Source organism: Hemicordylus capensis, chromosome 2 (assembly GCF_027244095.1).
Source record: "Hemicordylus capensis ecotype Gifberg chromosome 2, rHemCap1.1.pri, whole genome shotgun sequence".
Lineage (NCBI taxonomy): Eukaryota > Metazoa > Chordata > Lepidosauria > Squamata > Cordylidae > Hemicordylus > Hemicordylus capensis.
Genome location: NC_069658.1, coordinates 400514650 through 400531779, shown reverse-complemented (window position 1 = coordinate 400531779; position 17130 = coordinate 400514650). Strand labels below are relative to the sequence as shown.

General features: G+C 46.3%; 1 protein-coding gene and 1 long non-coding RNA gene across 8 annotated transcripts in view; one reads left to right on the top strand and one right to left on the bottom strand.

Moving 5' to 3' along the window:
• LOC128343237 (uncharacterized) overlaps positions 1-1643 on the bottom strand; it is a 31620-nt gene extending 29977 nt beyond the window's left edge. Inside the window, exon 1 of the long non-coding RNA XR_008315402.1 lies at positions 1559-1643. This is a non-coding gene — a long non-coding RNA (uncharacterized LOC128343237). The remainder of the gene's footprint in view (positions 1-1558) is intronic.
• Positions 1-17130, top strand: part of RBFOX3 (RNA binding fox-1 homolog 3) — a 463533-nt gene that overhangs the window by 297654 nt on the left and 148749 nt on the right. The window lies entirely within an intron of this gene.

The window sequence follows — 17130 nt, the reverse complement described above, 5'->3', positions numbered from 1 at the left end:
TTCTTGCCATAGGGGTCACCCTAACCTTACCTACACCCCTAGGTGGTGCATGATAGAGGGGACAGTGGGTGGCCTTCATGCCCAGTGGCAACCCATCTGGTGAGTGTGGTGGGAGGTGATGTCGGGGGGGGGGGGGGCTTGTGCAAAATAGCAATCCAGAGCCAGGCATGGTGGAGGTAGCAGAGGGTGACCCTTCTGCCCAGTAGCAACCCACCTGCAAAGCATGGTGGAGGGGGTGATGAGAGGCCATTGCACCCAGCAGCAACACAGTTGCTGGACTTGGTGGAAGGGATAGTGGGTGGTTCTCCCAACCAGCAGCAACCCAACTGCTGGGCTCAATTGAGGAGGTAGTGGTAACTGCCCAAGAGGAGGAGGTGGGTAGCCTTCCCGCAAAATACTATTAACCCCCTCCAAAACTTCTGGGTATTTAAAAAAAAATTACATGGTAGCCGACTGCTGCAAATAAATAAAAAACAAAGGTTGATGGATGAGGTACTCATGGTAGAACCCCACTTCCCAAATGTCAGGCAGTAGCACTGCCATAAGTGATTGCAAAGGGAAGGGAAATTTGAAAATAAAGCCAGTATTGTGGACCAAAACACACCAGATAAAACAACAATGTCCTGATGATTAATGGCTTAAAAAATGGGAAGAAAATTTTGGATGCCTTTAGAGAATGTGAAAAGGGTCAATTATCGGAAGAGGGGATGGGCAGGGGATGCTGGTCTGAGCCAAGCCTTGTGGGCCCAGGCCACAGATCTTTTAAATACCTTTTCGTGACGCCTCTGTATTTGATTATTAACCTGCTAGCTCCAGTCTATCTTCCAAGATGCTACTTGTGGCAGGGTAGGCTCTTTTATTACCAGCAACATCCATTTTGCATCTCTCCTAAGGTGAAAGACTATAGGGTTGTTTTCACAATCCTAATAAGGATAGGAAATGTGTCCTACCCAAGTCTGAGAGCTGTGTGTGCGCCTGTTTCTGATTGTGGATTAAAAAACACAAGGTAGGTGGAGGCGAAAGGGGCCATCCGCTAAGAAGCAGCTGGACTGGAGGGCTCCGTCCTACCCAACAATGGTACCCAGCTCTTTTAAGGAGGTAGGATGAGAAGCCCTCAGACCCAGCTGCTGCTTAGCAGACCATCACTTCCTTCCCCTCCTACCTTGCTTTTTACTCAGATCGGAAAATGGGGGCACACACAACTCCCAAACTTGGGTAGGACGCATCTCCTACCCCCATTAGGAGCCTAATGTGAATGAGCCAAATGTTTCCCACTAACCTTTTCTTTTCAAAACCAGGCCTAGTGGCACCCCACCCACCCCCGCCTACAGAACATGAGGGTTTCCGTGAGATTTTTGTTTTCTCTGGGATTTTCCACTCCTAGCCTATTGAGCTAGTTCCGTCTAGTCTTTTGCCAGGCTAAATTCAAATGCATGTTTGACCTCCTTGCCATGCTGAATACTCAGGTGGCAGAAGGACTTATCCAAAAGAATGTGGAAGAAAGAGGCTCCTGGAATCTAGTTCCGTGGAACTGAAGGTGGGAGGTTGAATTTCTTACCTTTCATTGTTTTGAGGAGAACATGAGGAGCTATAGAAGACACACCCTCAGCGTATTTTGATAGAGGCCTCCTGTACAGATGCAGGGTGGTTTCCAGATAGCGAGCCCTACAATGCAAAAAGTGTAACGTTTTTGTGTACAAAAACTGCAGTTGAAATGCATTGTAAGCTACAACAGGGAAATACAGCTATTTTTCTGCAATGCATATGCGACATTATAGGGATACAACGCAGCAACCAAATCTGAAAGAAGGCATCGGAAATGTGTAAGGCATCTTGCTTACAGCACAAGGACAGCGCAGGCAGTGTGGAAGCACACTTAAGGGATACGTTGTGACACTGTGGTCACGTGCAATCTGGAAAGCGCCCAGGTGAGACAGGCACATGCAGAAGAAGGGTCTGGTAACCAGGTGTGTTGGAACATACTGAAGTATGAACATCCCATGTGTAGATACCAGCCCACCTTTCTGCTTGCAGCATATCTCTCTCTCTCTCTCTCTCTCTGACTAGGCTACAATGATCTAGCTCTATAGATCTGCAAGTATTGGTACTGCAATGTTGCATCTGTAATTCTAATAGTTTCCCCATCGTTTTCTTTTGCATTGCTGCAAAATGACTCCTCTTCCTAGAGCATAGCTCACTTCAAAAGCATCCCCAGCAGATCTGTGGGTAGCATGCAGAGCAAGCAATGGGTAATAGATAATAATTAATAGAGCACTAAGGGGGTGAGGTAGAGAAATAGAGAGATAATTTTCATTATCCTTGGGGAGGCTATAGTTTGCACACTGCCCTTTTAAAAACTCTGTTTACAGCATCCATATGGGTTACACATCACTTTGTATAAAGCTCCCTTGGGGATATGTAATAATGGCTCTTTGATTAGTGGCTTTTTGGCTGAAGGAGGAGTAGTGAGGAGCTGCATCAGGGTTTTGCTAGGCAACTTAAGGTGGGAGTAGGAGGTTGCAATCACCCATCTGTCTGGGCTCAACCCACTTCGTTAGCCTGCACGGGGGATGCACAGCCCAGCCCAATGCCTGGAAACACCCACCCCGTCTCTCTAAATAGTCTACTCCAGTGATCTCCACTGTTTTTAAAGGGGTGGAAGAGCCTCTAAGAGGCCTCCTTCCGCAAAGTGGGGGAGAGAGAGAAGGCAGGGAGTGGCAGAGGCAGCAGCCGTGGGAGAGAGAGAAAAAGAAAGACAGCATGCATGGTGGGGGGAGAGCCAGTGTGAGTATGGTGGCCGTGGCGGCGGGGTGGTGGAGAGAGCAAGAGAGAGTATGCGCACAAAGGCAAGAGGAGCAGGCTGGGAGCAAGAGAGAACACGGCGGCCAAATTGATTAGAGGTAGCAGCAGGAGGAGGAGGAGGTGGAGAGGCAAGCCAAGGGCCACCACTGTGGTCTGCATGGGCCACCATTGGCCCACAGGCCATGCAATAAAGAACAGTGGTCTACTCACTCAACCAGGGAAGAAAATGCACCTTCGCCCTGATGCTACTGGCATCCAGGTTTGAATTTTGGCAGACTTGTACAGCTGCTCAGTGCAGCACCAGGTCAGGGGCAGGACCACACTTCTGCATCATGCCTGCAGTTTATTGGGATCTGGTACAGTTTGTAGTTCAGCAGGGCAGGAGCAGTGGCTTATTGGCTACTGGCGATAGCAGAGCAATAGGTCTCACTGAGTGTTGCTGCTGTGTGGATGCTGGATAGCAGAGACTCTTGTGCAATAGAAATACTGGTAGGAGGTAGGGTTGTGCACAAAACTGGTTCGGAGACCCTTTATGGGCCTCTGAACCGGTTTGAAGAATTGGTGGTTCATTATGCGTTGTGTAAAAAAGTACTTCCGTTTGCTGGTCCTAAATTTCATGGCAACCAATTTTATGGGTGACCCCTGGTTCTAGTGTTATGTGAGAGGGAGAAGAATTTCTCTCTATCCACTTTCTCCACACCATGCATGATTTTATAGACCTCTATCATGTCTCCCCACAGTCGTCTTTTTTCTAAACTAAAAAGCCCCAGGTGTTGTAGCCTTGCCTCATAAGAAAGGTGCTCTAGGCCCCTGATCATCTTGGTTGCCCTCTTCTGCACCTTTTCCAGTTCTATCTACAATGTCGTTTTTTAGATGTGGGGACCAGAATTGCAGTACTCCAGGTGTGGCCGCACCATAGTTTTGTATAAGGGCATTATAATATTAGCCGTTTTATTTTCAGTCCCCTTCCTAATGATCCCTAGCATGGAATTGGCCTTTTTCACAGCTGCCGCACATTGAGTCGACACTTTCAATGAGCTGTTCACCACGACCCCAAGATACATCTCCTGGTTAGTCACCAACAGCTCAGATTGCATCAACATATACATCAAGTTGGGGTTTTTCATCCCAATGTGCATCACTTTACACCTGCCAACATTGAACCGCATCTGCCATTTTGTTGCCCTCTCACCCAGTTTGGAAAGATCCTTTTGGGGCTCCTCACAATCTGTTTTGGAATGCACTACCTGAAAGAGTTTGGTATCATCTGCAAATTTGGCCAACTCACAGCTTACCCCAACTTCTAGATCATTTATGAATAAATTAAAAAGCACCAGTCCCAGTACAGATCCCTGGGGGACCTCCACTTCTTACTTCCCTCCATCATTAAAACTCTCCATTTATCCCTACCCTGTTTCCTGTCCTTCAACCAGTTAGCAATCCACACATGTACTTATCCCCTTATCCCATGACTGCTAAGTTTTCTCATATCTCTCACTCACCAAAAACATAGTTGCTGTGAGAGCAGTTCTTTGTTTCTGGGTTAATTCCTTCCTTTTCCAAGAAACCTCTCTTGCTTAATCGTCTCAGGTTCACTACCTGTCTGATTTTATTATGCTGAGAATCAAAATGTGGGTTTAGGCCTTGATCTCTAGCTTTGACACAAACCAGAATTGTTGTGGCAATAGCAGAGTGGGTGAGTGTGGTTCTGCCTGGTGGTTCCATTACTGAGCAGGCAGCTGTGGAGTTTCTCTTGCCCGTGGTGCAGGCAAGTTTTTTATTATTTGACTTAACCAAGACACTTCAGCGAGAGACCCATCGCTTGACGCCGTGGCAGCCTTGGAAGATGAGGAGGAAGAATGTGTACATATTCTAGACAAGGAAATCTATGCCCTGGGTCTCCTGAAGAAGAAACCTCCAGAGTGGCTGACTCAGTTCACAGCAACAACCCAGCTCTGTCAACAGCAACACTACATGTGTGCATTTTGGGGCTTCTTGGTTCCCTGTCTGAGGCTCCTTGTCTCATTCCTCAAGCCCCATGTAGACTCTGCTGATATGATCAGAGCTGCCTCTCTGCCCCAGCATCATTGGAGCCAGTGCTTAGAATATCGGGCAAAGCCCCTTTAAGAAACAGATACTTCCCTGGGAAGGAGTGGGGTGAAGTCACTCCACCTTAAAAGCTGGCTGGCTGCTCTAAGAAGCCTGTGGAGCAACATTCTGTTCATGTTGTCGTGCCCACTCCTGTGATGGCACTGGATGCTAACTGAGGTTCTTGTTCCTGGCCCTTGGACCTGCCCAAGGTCAGTGGTACTCCTAGATCCCTGCCTACCTCAGCAGACACTCTGGCTCAGCTCAGAACTGAGTATTAGGTTTCCGTGTTCGACCATTGTGTACAGCCCAAACTCGTCAGGGCATTTCCCCTGCCCGTCTCTTCAGAGAAGCCCTGCTACCCATCTCTCCCTGGTCTTTCTGATATTTTTGTGCTGATGGCTGGGGATTTTCCTTTGCGCCTGCGCTTCCCAAAGGATCATAAATTCAGAGTGGCGCAATCCTGCCATGTCAGCAAGTCTGCAAAATGAATTGATATTAAACGCAACAAAAGTCTCTTCTAATCCACCGTGATGCCCTCCCCAACCCCTCCACAGAGCAGTAACGGAAAAGGAGAAGAACAGCGAGTGTGCCAGCTCCTGCCTGGAATATCCCCCAGCCCACTCAGGCAAGGAGCCTCATTAATTAGGGAATACTTACAAATAATTGTGATCACCACTGACTTGGGCTGCTCTTCTCCTGCACATGCACATGCACAGCCTCCTTGCATGCATACACTTTTTTCACACCACAGATGGGCACACACATCTTCTATTCCTATATGAATGGGTGCACGTGCACACAATCTTTTTCTTGGGACTACCCAACCATACCCCTCTTACATGCAAGTTTCATTTCTACCTTTTCTCTTAGGTACACACTGGATAAATTTAGCATTAAGTGATGGTGGCAGCATACCCACTAAGCAATCAACTTTTTTCTTGCTTGCTTCCCACCCCCCGCCCTTCTCCTTGTAGTTGTATAGTTAGGCTTGCTCATTTTAGCTCATCTGGGATATTTCTGGTGCACATTCATGGCACACTGTAGTCTGGAAAGTGCTTGGTGGGTTTGATTGGAGTGCTGGTCACTGGGTGGCTTTGCCTTTTGATTGGCATCACTGTAAATGTCCTTTGGATCCTTCCAAGAGGGAAGTGAAAGCAGTGATTTGTGCAGTTATGGCAGTCCTTGCCAAAATGCTGTGATCACAGGAATTGCTCAGGCTGTATTTGTATATAGCCTGGTTTGTACTTTTGTTTTCCGTGTGTGCTGTAAATGCATGTTGCGTGGCAAAGAAGAGGCCATTACTTCTTGTGTGCAGAAACAAGCAACTACCTGGGATATCTAGCCTGTAGATTATTGAGACAGGGAAATTTTAAGTGTGGTCTGCTATTATGATGGCCATCTCCTTCCCCTAAATGTCTTGGACCCTAGAAATGTAATCCTTAACCCTACCAGCTGGTGGGCTGGATGAGTTTAAGCATATTTTGACTTGGGAAAGTTTGGTGTCTAGAATTAGCCATGATGCTGCAAGCCAAATCCCCAGGTCCCAGACTCCTTTTTAATGTTTGCTTTGATATAGAGCTGACTAGAAATCTGCAGACCACAGCTGCAGCATGCAACGTGGAGCCTAGTTTCTTAATAAAACTGTCTGGACTTCAGCTTTTGTAAAATGCACATTTGAATAGTCTTTGCTGGTGAGGAGGGTTAAAATGTATGGCTAGTATCCAGGATTTCTACCTTTCTATGGAGAATGGTCCCTTTTTGGTGCTCCAGATTCTTCATCTGAGAGCTACAACAGAGCCCCTTCCCTAAGGTTGTTCCAGCTCTGCTTTGTAGTGGAGAGAAATAGGATGGCAGCTGGATTGTGGCAGGACAGCTGACCTGTTTAAAGCTCTTAAAAGAACAGGAGCAATCTCTGGATCTGAAGATGATACCCTTAACCCAATCAGTCGTTTTTTATTACAGTGGTTGGCCAGCCAAGAGATAAAAATCAGAATCCCCTTAACAACATAAGCTAGATGCTTCAGGGAGTGAGAGACATACAGTCAGCTATCAATAACAACAACAACAACAACAACAACAACAATTGATGATGATGATAAATAAATAAATAATAAACTATATTTGTTAGTTGCTACATAACAAATTGTTCTCTGGGCGGCTCACAACACAGCATTAAAACATGAAATAAAAACACATAACACATTAAATCTGTGGTGGATTAAAGCCTTTGAGGCTATTCTAACGATGAGGAAAAACCAGACTAAAGAAGCCCAGCCTGGTTTTTCCCCATCAGGAGAACTCATGGGCGAGCCCGGTGGTTCTCTGGCAGCTAACCCGCCAAAGTAGCCCTCCCCTTAGCCCAGGTTAGCAGAGTGAGTTTCCTGGTCGTGTGCTGCCAAGGTGCAGCTCCGCAACATGGCAACACATGAGGAAACCAGCCTCCCGGGCTCGGGGGTCTCTCCAGGATGCTCTGCACACTCGTGCAAGCCATCCTGGAACTTCTGGGGGCCGCATGGCCCCCAATCTCCGCAGCCCCCGCCGGCTCCGTGACGGAGTCAGCAGTCATGTGGGGGGCTGATCCAGCTGCCCAGGCCTGCCTCTTGATCATCTGTGGGGAGAGCAGGCTAAGCCCGCTCTCCCTGCAAACCTCCTCTCGGTGCTTCCCACTGCTTGTGAGAAGCACCTCTTTGTCTCAGAACAAACCAACGTGAAGGGAAGAAAACTGCTGAATCATCCCTTCTATACTTTCTGAGCAAGACTTTTCCTTAAACTTTCCTGTATCTCTGGTAGTTTCAAAAGTGGCTGCCGCCACCACCCTTCTCTTGACCACAGAGCTTGACCCTCCTTGGCTGGGGGTGGAAATCCCAGGAGAAACTCTCTTTCTTCTTCTAGTGGAAAAATACACAAAAACCTTCCACATGCAAGCCTATACATGGTGTGCAAACTGGTAGATTGCTGACTGTCTGCGGTGTGTGTGCACTAGAATGAGACCCCCTTCCAGCCCCCCCCTTTCTCCTGAGTTAAAAACCCACTTGGATGAGACTCGTACAAGAAAAAAACCCAAAAAGAAAAACAGTTTTTCTTCAAAAGCTAAAGACTGCTTCTGTCTGTGGTTTTCTCAGCTTTAGGTACTGGTAAAAATACTCAATAGGTCGCAAGAAAACTTCAAAAAGCACCCCAGATGATGTTGCGGCAGTGCACTTTAAAAATCATGGTTACCCAGTTGCAAAGAACATGGATGTAGGAAAATACAAACACACCTTTAAAAGCTTACAGAGCCTTTTGCAATGCCCTGGCTGGATGGGCAAAGGCTAGTGTTTCTTAGCTTAGTTACGTTACAGGTAAACAACAATAGACCAGTATCAGAATATGCAAAACACACAAAAGAAAACAAAAGTCTAACACCAAGTCTGACTAAACGAACTTTTCCCTAGACAACTTCCCGAAGCCAAAAGCCCTGGCTTCCTTCTTGAACTCACCAAACCATGGTAGAGGATTCAAGTTTCCTTCCCTCCTGGCTTCCCCAGACTTGCAGAGATATTTTCCTACAGCCAGACCTCATGGCCACATCTCCTCTGCTCCTCCAGCCAGCTCCTTCTAACAAAGAAACTCTTCTCTTCCTCCCAGCGGCCCTAGAGGTCCCACCCACCTGGTTTGCTGATTGGCTGAGCTCTGGAATTCAGCAGCCTGTCAGTCAGGACAGGGTTCACTTCCAGTTCACTCTTTAGGGATGGGGAGGCTGATCACTACAAAATCATAACAGACCAAAAGGGGGGAAAGAAAGAAAATACAATACAAAGCAATTTAAAAACTCTTTTAAATATAGTTAAAAATCAAATTTAAAAATCAGAATTTAAAAGTCTGAGTGAACTAAAATATCTTGTTGGTTCCTAACCTCCCCCCCCCCGCCGCCTATATTTTCTATATATACCAATTCTCTATGCATCTCTTTCCATCTAGCAAACCAACACAAACCCACACCAATTCTTAAGGTCTGCAAAATCCAACACTGACAAACTGGAATGAATGAACGATGAGTAAATAGTGTAACTCTGCCTAAAATGAAGATTCTGGATGTTCTATAGATTCTGAATGTTCTGCTTGCAGAATTGTGAGGCTCCTAGTGCAGAAATCTAAATCTCCCAGACTACTGGTTATCTAAGGGCCACTACTGTAACCACATGGAGCAGAGAAACACTTCTCAGTGGTGGTGGCTCCGGCATCTTTAAGCCACTTTCCATATAGTTAGACATGATAGTAGCTGGTGCAGGCATGGGGACTTCTGCATGTGATGAGGCCAATCTGTATGGTGAACAGCCACTGTTGCTGCATGGAAACATTTCATGGCAGCCTCCATACGTCTGCCAGAATATATGAAAAAAAGCCAGGCAGAAGGGAAGACTTCATGGAGCAAGGACTGGCATTGGCATGTGCATGCATAGACTCTCCTTTTCTGTTGTTTGGTTTCCTCTGCTATTACATTGATGCTTTTGAGAAAGACAAGCTTTGCAGAAGGTACTCAGATTGCTGTATAGTTTAATATCCTAGCCATCAGAGCTGGCATTTATGTTGTTGATTTTAAAACACTTTATTCCTCTATTAAGTTAGCCACGTTTTCAGCAAACTAAATAACTCTCTCTCTGGCTGCAGCCTAGTGTTTTATTGGCTGTGGATTTCTTTGTCCCCTCTCATGATTTCTCCCTGCCCCCATCCCACTTCTTAAGAGATTCAGGCAGGTATCTTGTGTTTCAAGCTATGTACAGCTTGAATGGCACAGAGTGCACCAGGTACACAGCACTATCCTGTGCTTTTCAGGGCAAATGGAGCCACTGAAACAAAATTTTCACTGTCTTCTAATAGACTGTATAACTGAACAGGCTATCAGCGTTTGAGAACCAGGGGCACAACTGGTAGTCTTGACCAGTGCTGTAGGTATTCCCCAATCCAAACCAAGCAAACAGACATTCAGGGAGTGGTACTGAACTTTGAATCAGTGGCTTGATCTTTTCAGCTTTTTAAAAGCAGCACCTAACCTTTATTAATATACCTTTAAAAAAAAATAAAACCTTAGCAGTTTAAATAGAGAAATGAATGAGAAGATGGTTCTCTGTCTCAAAGGTTTTCCCCGTCTAAACAGAATCACAAGGCAGGCAACAGCCACTAGGCGGGGACTTTCTCTACTGGGACGAATAGAGACAGCTGCTCTGAGCTACACTCTAAAAGTCTTTGTCCAGTTAGCCGGAAGTGCTATGGCTGTAAGGAGATTTTTGAGAGTGTGTGGGCAGAGCCTGGTGAACCTTCGGTGTTAGAGGAGTGGTTGAAGTGAGAAAATTTCACTGCTTTCCATAGCTGCTTTTTTCTTCCCCCAGGACTAACATAAGCAGAATTAAATGCACATAGCTTTTTATATATTGCAGATTTGTTCTTGGTGCAGAATTTAGGCTACTAAATTGGGCACAGAGTTTTTACTTTGTTCCTGGTATTGGCCAGCCTCAGTAATCCTCTTTGATGTCTGGCCTGATATGGAGGTTCTTGGGGACAGTTTCCTGCTGCATGATATAGGCAAATCTCTGGTAGTAAGCAGGAAATGAGCAACTGGATAGATCAAGTTCTGGGTTTTTTCTAGAAGAAGTTTAGCCACTTGTCAGTCAGCTTGCTCCAGGTTTACTGCCTCTGCCCAAATCATTTATTCTGGGCCCTCTTGTATAGAACCAATTCTGTTTTGTGTGGCCTTGCCCTTGGACAACAGCTTACTCTTCCCTTGCATCTTGGCCGGTGGGAATGGGTGCCCTTGTTGAATTCATTCTTCTTCACAGCCATACACTGAGAAGCCAAACGTTGGGTGGGATCACACGGCTGTTTTTCCTACTGTGAGGTGGCTCCTTTGATAGTCTCCCAGTTGGGAAATCTACATGCGTCCCAAGCTTGTAAGTGCTTCAGTATGTGTTCACATCATAAGTCTGTGTAGAGAAATCCTCATAATCCAGTCTTCCAAGAATGGGTTAGTCGGTGATCAAAACATGCCCTGATCCATTCACAAGACCAAGTTTGTCAGGAGGCAACTGACAAAAAGTCAACTTGTAGTTGGGGGGAAATGGGGGTTTATTTGGTTACACGAATCAACTTTTACTCTGTGTGGATAAACAAAGGCTATGCTTGCCAAGTGCCTGACTTGTGCCTTACTCATCCATCTCACACATTACACCAGGGATTGCCAAACTTAGTTACTTTCACACTTTCAGGTTCTTTACAAATCTTTCACCCACCCTCTTGCCCTCACTGTGCAGCATCTCACTGTGCAGCATGCCTTCACGAAACCCAGAGAGGATCAGCTCCAGTCCGAAGGCTTTTGACTGTAGGCTTCCAGATCACACATGCACACATATGCACATGAAGCTGGACCACACCACCTTCCCTCTCCTCACAGCAGTCTGGCTATAACATCCTTCCACAAACCTGTTTAAATCTATGGGTGCATCTGCGACACTCTGCCTCCTCTCCACCTCATCCCTCAAACGTGTAGCTTTTTCTGTATCAGCAGTTCCTGGGGGCCTCTCACTTGCACCCACACTTGTCAAACCATGACAGAGCCAGGCAGATGCCATTTCCACACAATCTTCCCCCCTGCTAGCTCATGTGCCAAACAACCCTTATACCACTTATACCAGCAGTGTTTCTTGCTTTGAAGTGCAGCTATCCTCCCCCCATGCTGCAACCTGTGAGCCCAGACTCTCATTGCTGTCTGGGGAGCACACCTGTTTGCAACAAATGCATACAGTGATTTTTATGATCCTGTTCTGAGCAGCTCCCAGCCGGGGCCAGGCCTGGGTTATTAGTTATTTTTAGCAATCAATGTTATTGACGCCATGCTCGCTGGAGGAAGCCACTGGAGGGCTGTTCTTCTAACTCATTACATTTAGAGCTGAACTATCCCCTTTTTATATAAATCCTGACACATCAAGATAAAATATGCCATTTTGCGGCAGTGCTGTGGCTTCAGATGGGCAGGCTGTGCCCCTCTGCCAGGGAATGCTAAAGGTGTGTGTGTACATATGTATTATATATCTGTATCTGTGGATTTGGGTTTCCAGGATTGGTCAGCAGACCAGAGCTGTGACTCTCTTTCTGTAATTTTTCTGTAGGTCACTTTTCACATTGCATTTTTCATCCAGATGCTCTGACACCAGAGTGATGGTTCTTCCACTCTCATCGGCTCAAGTATTAGAGTTAACACTTCATACTTTGGAGGGGGCAGGGGCCAGTCTCTAATGAACACCTGAAATTCAGCAAGGAAATCTGTACTGCAATGAAATGCAGGGCAAATATTGCTACCACCCCCGGCCCCTACACTCAATATAAATCTAATCCCAGAGAGGAGTTGTCGATGTTAACCAACTTACCTCCCTGATCTGTGCAGTTCCTAGGGCAGATTGCAAATATTGCTATTCAGGGAGAAGCTCACCACCACTAGGGAAATGTGACTTGCCTCTCTACTCTTAAGGCTGTTCTTCTACTCCAGTTGTAGCTCACATTGAAGCTGATGGTGTCGTTCTCGTGACCCTATATAACACTACCTCAGCAGTGTGCACCCGAGAGGGGTGGGGCTTTCCCCCTAAGAGTCCTGTCTCTCTGGCCAAAAGAGTGGCAGCTGTCAATCAGTCGATGTCAAAGATATTTTAGCTTTCCTCATAGGGAGTGGTTAGGGAATCCTACAGAGCTAATGTCTTCAAATACACAATGACTGCAGAAGACCAAGGGGTGATTGTGGAATGAATGCTAAAGCAGTAATTTGAGACAACTTCAAAAAACATGTACCCCCTCTGCCTGCATTGAGGCAGGATTAATAAAATTTCAAACCATCCCTGAACAATATTAATCACACTTCCCCACCACCAAACCTCCAGTATTAAAAATACCACAATGTCTCGTGAGAATTTTATTTCTCTGCTTAGCTATTATAGGTTTGAATAATTGTTCCTAATAGTTAATTTAAATTTGCTTTTCTGTTACTTAAGGCAACTTCCCTTTGTTCATGAAGCACAGTCAATTATGTTCCTGTTTCTAACAGGCCTTGGAAAATTGTTGCTGTATCCTCTACGCCTGAACAGGCTTTGCTATACAAAACGGTCCCCAAATAGGTCAATGTGTTTCATTTCGTTTCATTTCAGGCCTTTCTGTCCCACTTGTGCTCAAGATGGCCTTCAAGAGATTAAAACATAGACACCGTAATTTTCCTCTTGTCTTTGAAACTCTTTACCATCTTTTTTTGCTCTTCCCTGAAGGCCTTCACAAATCTATTTATGTTGCTCCTTAATACCAGGATCCTAAATGGAAAATGGAGTTTCAGCTTTACAGCCAGATCACAGAAGATCTGTGCCATTAATCTGTGTGCGCATACAAACATGCTAAGGGTTAGTCCAGAAAGTCTGCATTCAGGACTGGCAGAGGGAAGCGGAGTGGGGGTGGGAGACACTTATAGTTCCTAGGTCCAGACATCAATTTTTTAGCAACTGGCATCAAAATTTTAGGCACCAGCCCTGCACAGGTCTAAATAAAATATTTCAAATTTCTTAGCTCTAGCATCAATTTCCAGGCATCTGAGATTTTTCCTATCCTCTTATACCCCCCCCTGCCCCCCAGATAATAATAATCCCTTTTAAAAAATAATAATGACCTAGCTACTTTTGGTCCAGAATGTTTGGTTGATTTGCAGTACAAAAACCACTCTGTTCTTAGGCTGTACTTGCAATATACAGTCTAAGGGACCACTCTTAGCTGGTAGCAATATTTTCCGAATTCTATATCACCCTGCTTTGCTGTCCAACTTCCTGCATAGATGAGGAGGAATTGTATGCTTGAAGATCCCCTAGTCTACCCATCTCCATCGAGGCTAGATCATCTGTACCTAGACCCTAAGAGTTTAGAGTACATCAAGTGGAATGTGGTGGGGCCAATTCGGACAATGTGTCCAAACAGGCCCTGCTCATAAGGAATATGAGCATGCACATCCCTCCCACCTCCTGGAAGGCCATCCCACAGACTCATAATTATATGGGAGTGGTTAATCTGGTCCCTGATTGGTTGTGGGTGGAGCTGGTTCAAATTCATTGTCCAAACCAGCTCCAGAATTGTCACGTGTTGCTGAGTTTGAACTAGGAGCCTTGTGGATCAGGCACTGACCCCATGTCAATGGCCAGAGGAGGTAATTATAGACAATAGCAGCTGGATCACTCACATCACAATTCATAATCATCCTGGGAAGTCAGGTGACTCTAGAGGGGCCAGTCTGGTGTTAATGCTGATGTAAAGTTTTCAGAGCTGTGTCTTCCCTTGGTCTGGGCAACTTCTCACGGAGAGATGCCAGCTAGTCTTCTCTGTGCTCCACCAAACCATCAGTCTTTAGCCTGACTTTAGCTTGCCTGCCTAGCCTCCTGCCTTCAGCTTGCCTTTCTGCTTCCTGTCATTGGTGACTTGCCTCCCCTTGGGCCTGAGCTCCTGCCAAGAAGCAACACCAAAGATACTTGCACAGCAGCAAGGGTTAACTTAACAATTCCGAGAAACTGCCCTTCCTCATCAACAGGACAGCAAAAGGGAAGGCTGGCATAACAAACTCTCAAGATTAGGTGGGGGAGGGGGGCTAGTCACATTAGGAATGATAGCCAACATGCTGTGCAGTCCAACACTGATGCTTCTGAACCTCTGTGGCTGTGAAATGCAGCTCCAGCAGTGTTATGGAGGTGCGCAGTTGGGCAATGGCCTCAAGCAGTGTGCAGACACTTACATTTTGCTGCTTCCATGGTTTCCAGTGGAATAAGCACCGCAGAACTGCCCACACACTAAGGTTCATCTCATGACCGTTGGTTGAGCAGGGAGGGTGGGTGGGTGCGCGGGTGAAGAGAGGCAGGGTTGAACCTACCTCCCCACCACCACTATCATCCTGCTGCTCTTCGGTGCGCGGATTGAGCACCCTCATGATCCGTGCTGCTCTGAGCAGTGCAGATCGCTGGAGGCCAAGAAATGAGTCCTGAACTCCAGTAATCTCAAGATGCACCACACGAAGAGTGTGGTGCACTGCTGGATTCCCCGCTGAGTCAGGCACTCTCGGTGCCCAACTCTGGATGTGCTTGGGCTGCATGCAGCCCTAGACCTGGGATAAAGGGCGCACTTGCACCGTTTAATCCAGGTCAAAGCCTGGGTAAAAAACCCAGGCCCAATCCCGGCACTTCACATGAACAGCCCTACCCAGGTAGGGCTGCCTAAGCCTGTGTAGGGCTGCTCAGGTTAATAGCCTTTATGTTTTACAGCATTGCACAAGTGCCTGCCTCTGCAACACTGCTGGCAAATGGGAAATGCCAGTGTTGCATTGTTCAGCATGTCGGCCGCTATAATTTCATTAACTGTGGCATAATGGGATTGTTTAGTTACTACTAAGAAAGATACTGTGCAGCCGTCACACGATTGCATGGGTGGGTGGGTGGGTGGGAGAAAGCCGACCTGCCCCACAGATGATCCCGGACTGGCCCCAGCTGCCACCACGCACAGGATTGCCACTGCCACGGCTGGTGCAGCATTCCAGAGGCCAGGGGAATCCCACAGCTCTGGGAGATTCCCCTGGGGGACGGGTGCTCTAGGTGCCCATCTCTGTGTCTGTGCGGGTTGCAAGCCACTGGCACTGACACATGAGCCCAGAGCCTGGGTTAACAGAGCACTCACTAAAAGGGAGCTTGAAAGCTGGGTTTGCACTGCTGCAGCGCCAGGTTCCACGTCGATCCCTGCAGTTCTCCCAGGCTTGGCCACCTAAGCATGGGCTTGGCGGCTCATGGGAACAGCCTCTGTTTTTAGTATTTTCTTGTTTCCAGGAGTAATGCATTGTGGACCTGAGGAGCAGTGCTTTTAAGACTACAAGAGATGACACATACTTTGTATTCTTAAAGGGATTCTCCGACACTTGTTGGTTTTATGGTGATTCCCCTTGTAGTTGGCATGAGTCATCTTCCTTCTCATTGCGCTGTTCTGGCAGTAGCATTGCAGAGAGAGGACCAGAGCGGATTCCCAAAGAAATAGAAGGCAGCAACCATAAAGTGGGGTTGCCAAAACAGAACAAGCACCATTTGGTGGTATGTCTACTAATCTAAAGCACATAAGGCAGGTCCATCCAAAGACTCTGAATAGTAGTGGGGCAGGAAGCAACATTTCCAGGGAAACAAACCTGCTGCCAATTTGAAGAGAACAGCAGTGTTAGGCAGGAAAAGCCATTTCAATTTGCTTTTGTACTTCTTCATTCTCAGATGAAATTAAGCCACAGAGAGAGAGAGAAGGAAAAAAGCTTTCTCTCTTTTTCCTCTCTTTAAAGTAATGCATCAGTGAATCCCTTAGGGGTGAAAGATTTCTGCATGGAAGTTTTCCATGCATTTTATTCATCCTTTGTGTCTCAGATCCCTCAGCACTTTCAAAATCCTCACTCCCAGTCAAATCCCTGCACACACTAGGCTGTTGGGTTTTTTAAACTATTGTTTCCAATCAATTTTACAACTGATTTGTATTTCTGATAAAAGCCCTTTCCCATCCCCAGCTATTTCTTCTTTGTCATGCTGTATGCCGGTAAGAGGCTGAGAATCCCATGTTAATTTGAGCTCAGGGAACAAATAAAACAGGAAGACAACAGTTGTGGAGTGGTGTCTGGATGGGCAAGGAGTGCTTGCTTTTTGTTTTGTTTTGTTTTGCACAGTCCGTTCTTGACATATGCATAAGAGGGAGGTGCAGGCTGCACCAAATTCTATGATCTTGCACTATGTGCCATCCTCTGTTTTTCTCATAGAAAACATCATTAGAAGTACAAGTTTTTGACCAAAGCATTGCCCCTCTTCCTCCTTATTGTTGCTCCTTCTCCACTAGTGAAACATCCATCACTCTCCCTCCCCCCCCCTTTAGTGTAGTGGAGCTACACCTATGCATACTGTCACTTAAAGATTTGGATAATTTATTTTGCTAAGAGAAGACGACGAAAAAACACCCTTCATAATATCCAGGCCCCGTTACTTTATAATCCCATCTAGAAGTTCTCCTCCCACTCTTCCTGCCCACTGTACCAAATTTATTACAGTAGGTATGGTTACAGTTACACAATGTCAATATTACTTAAGGGGAAAAATTAAACCAGAACATCTAATTCTGGGAGGAGGTGGTGCAGTGCATATGTATAGAAAATGTTCAACCATCAGTACCAGGACAATGAGA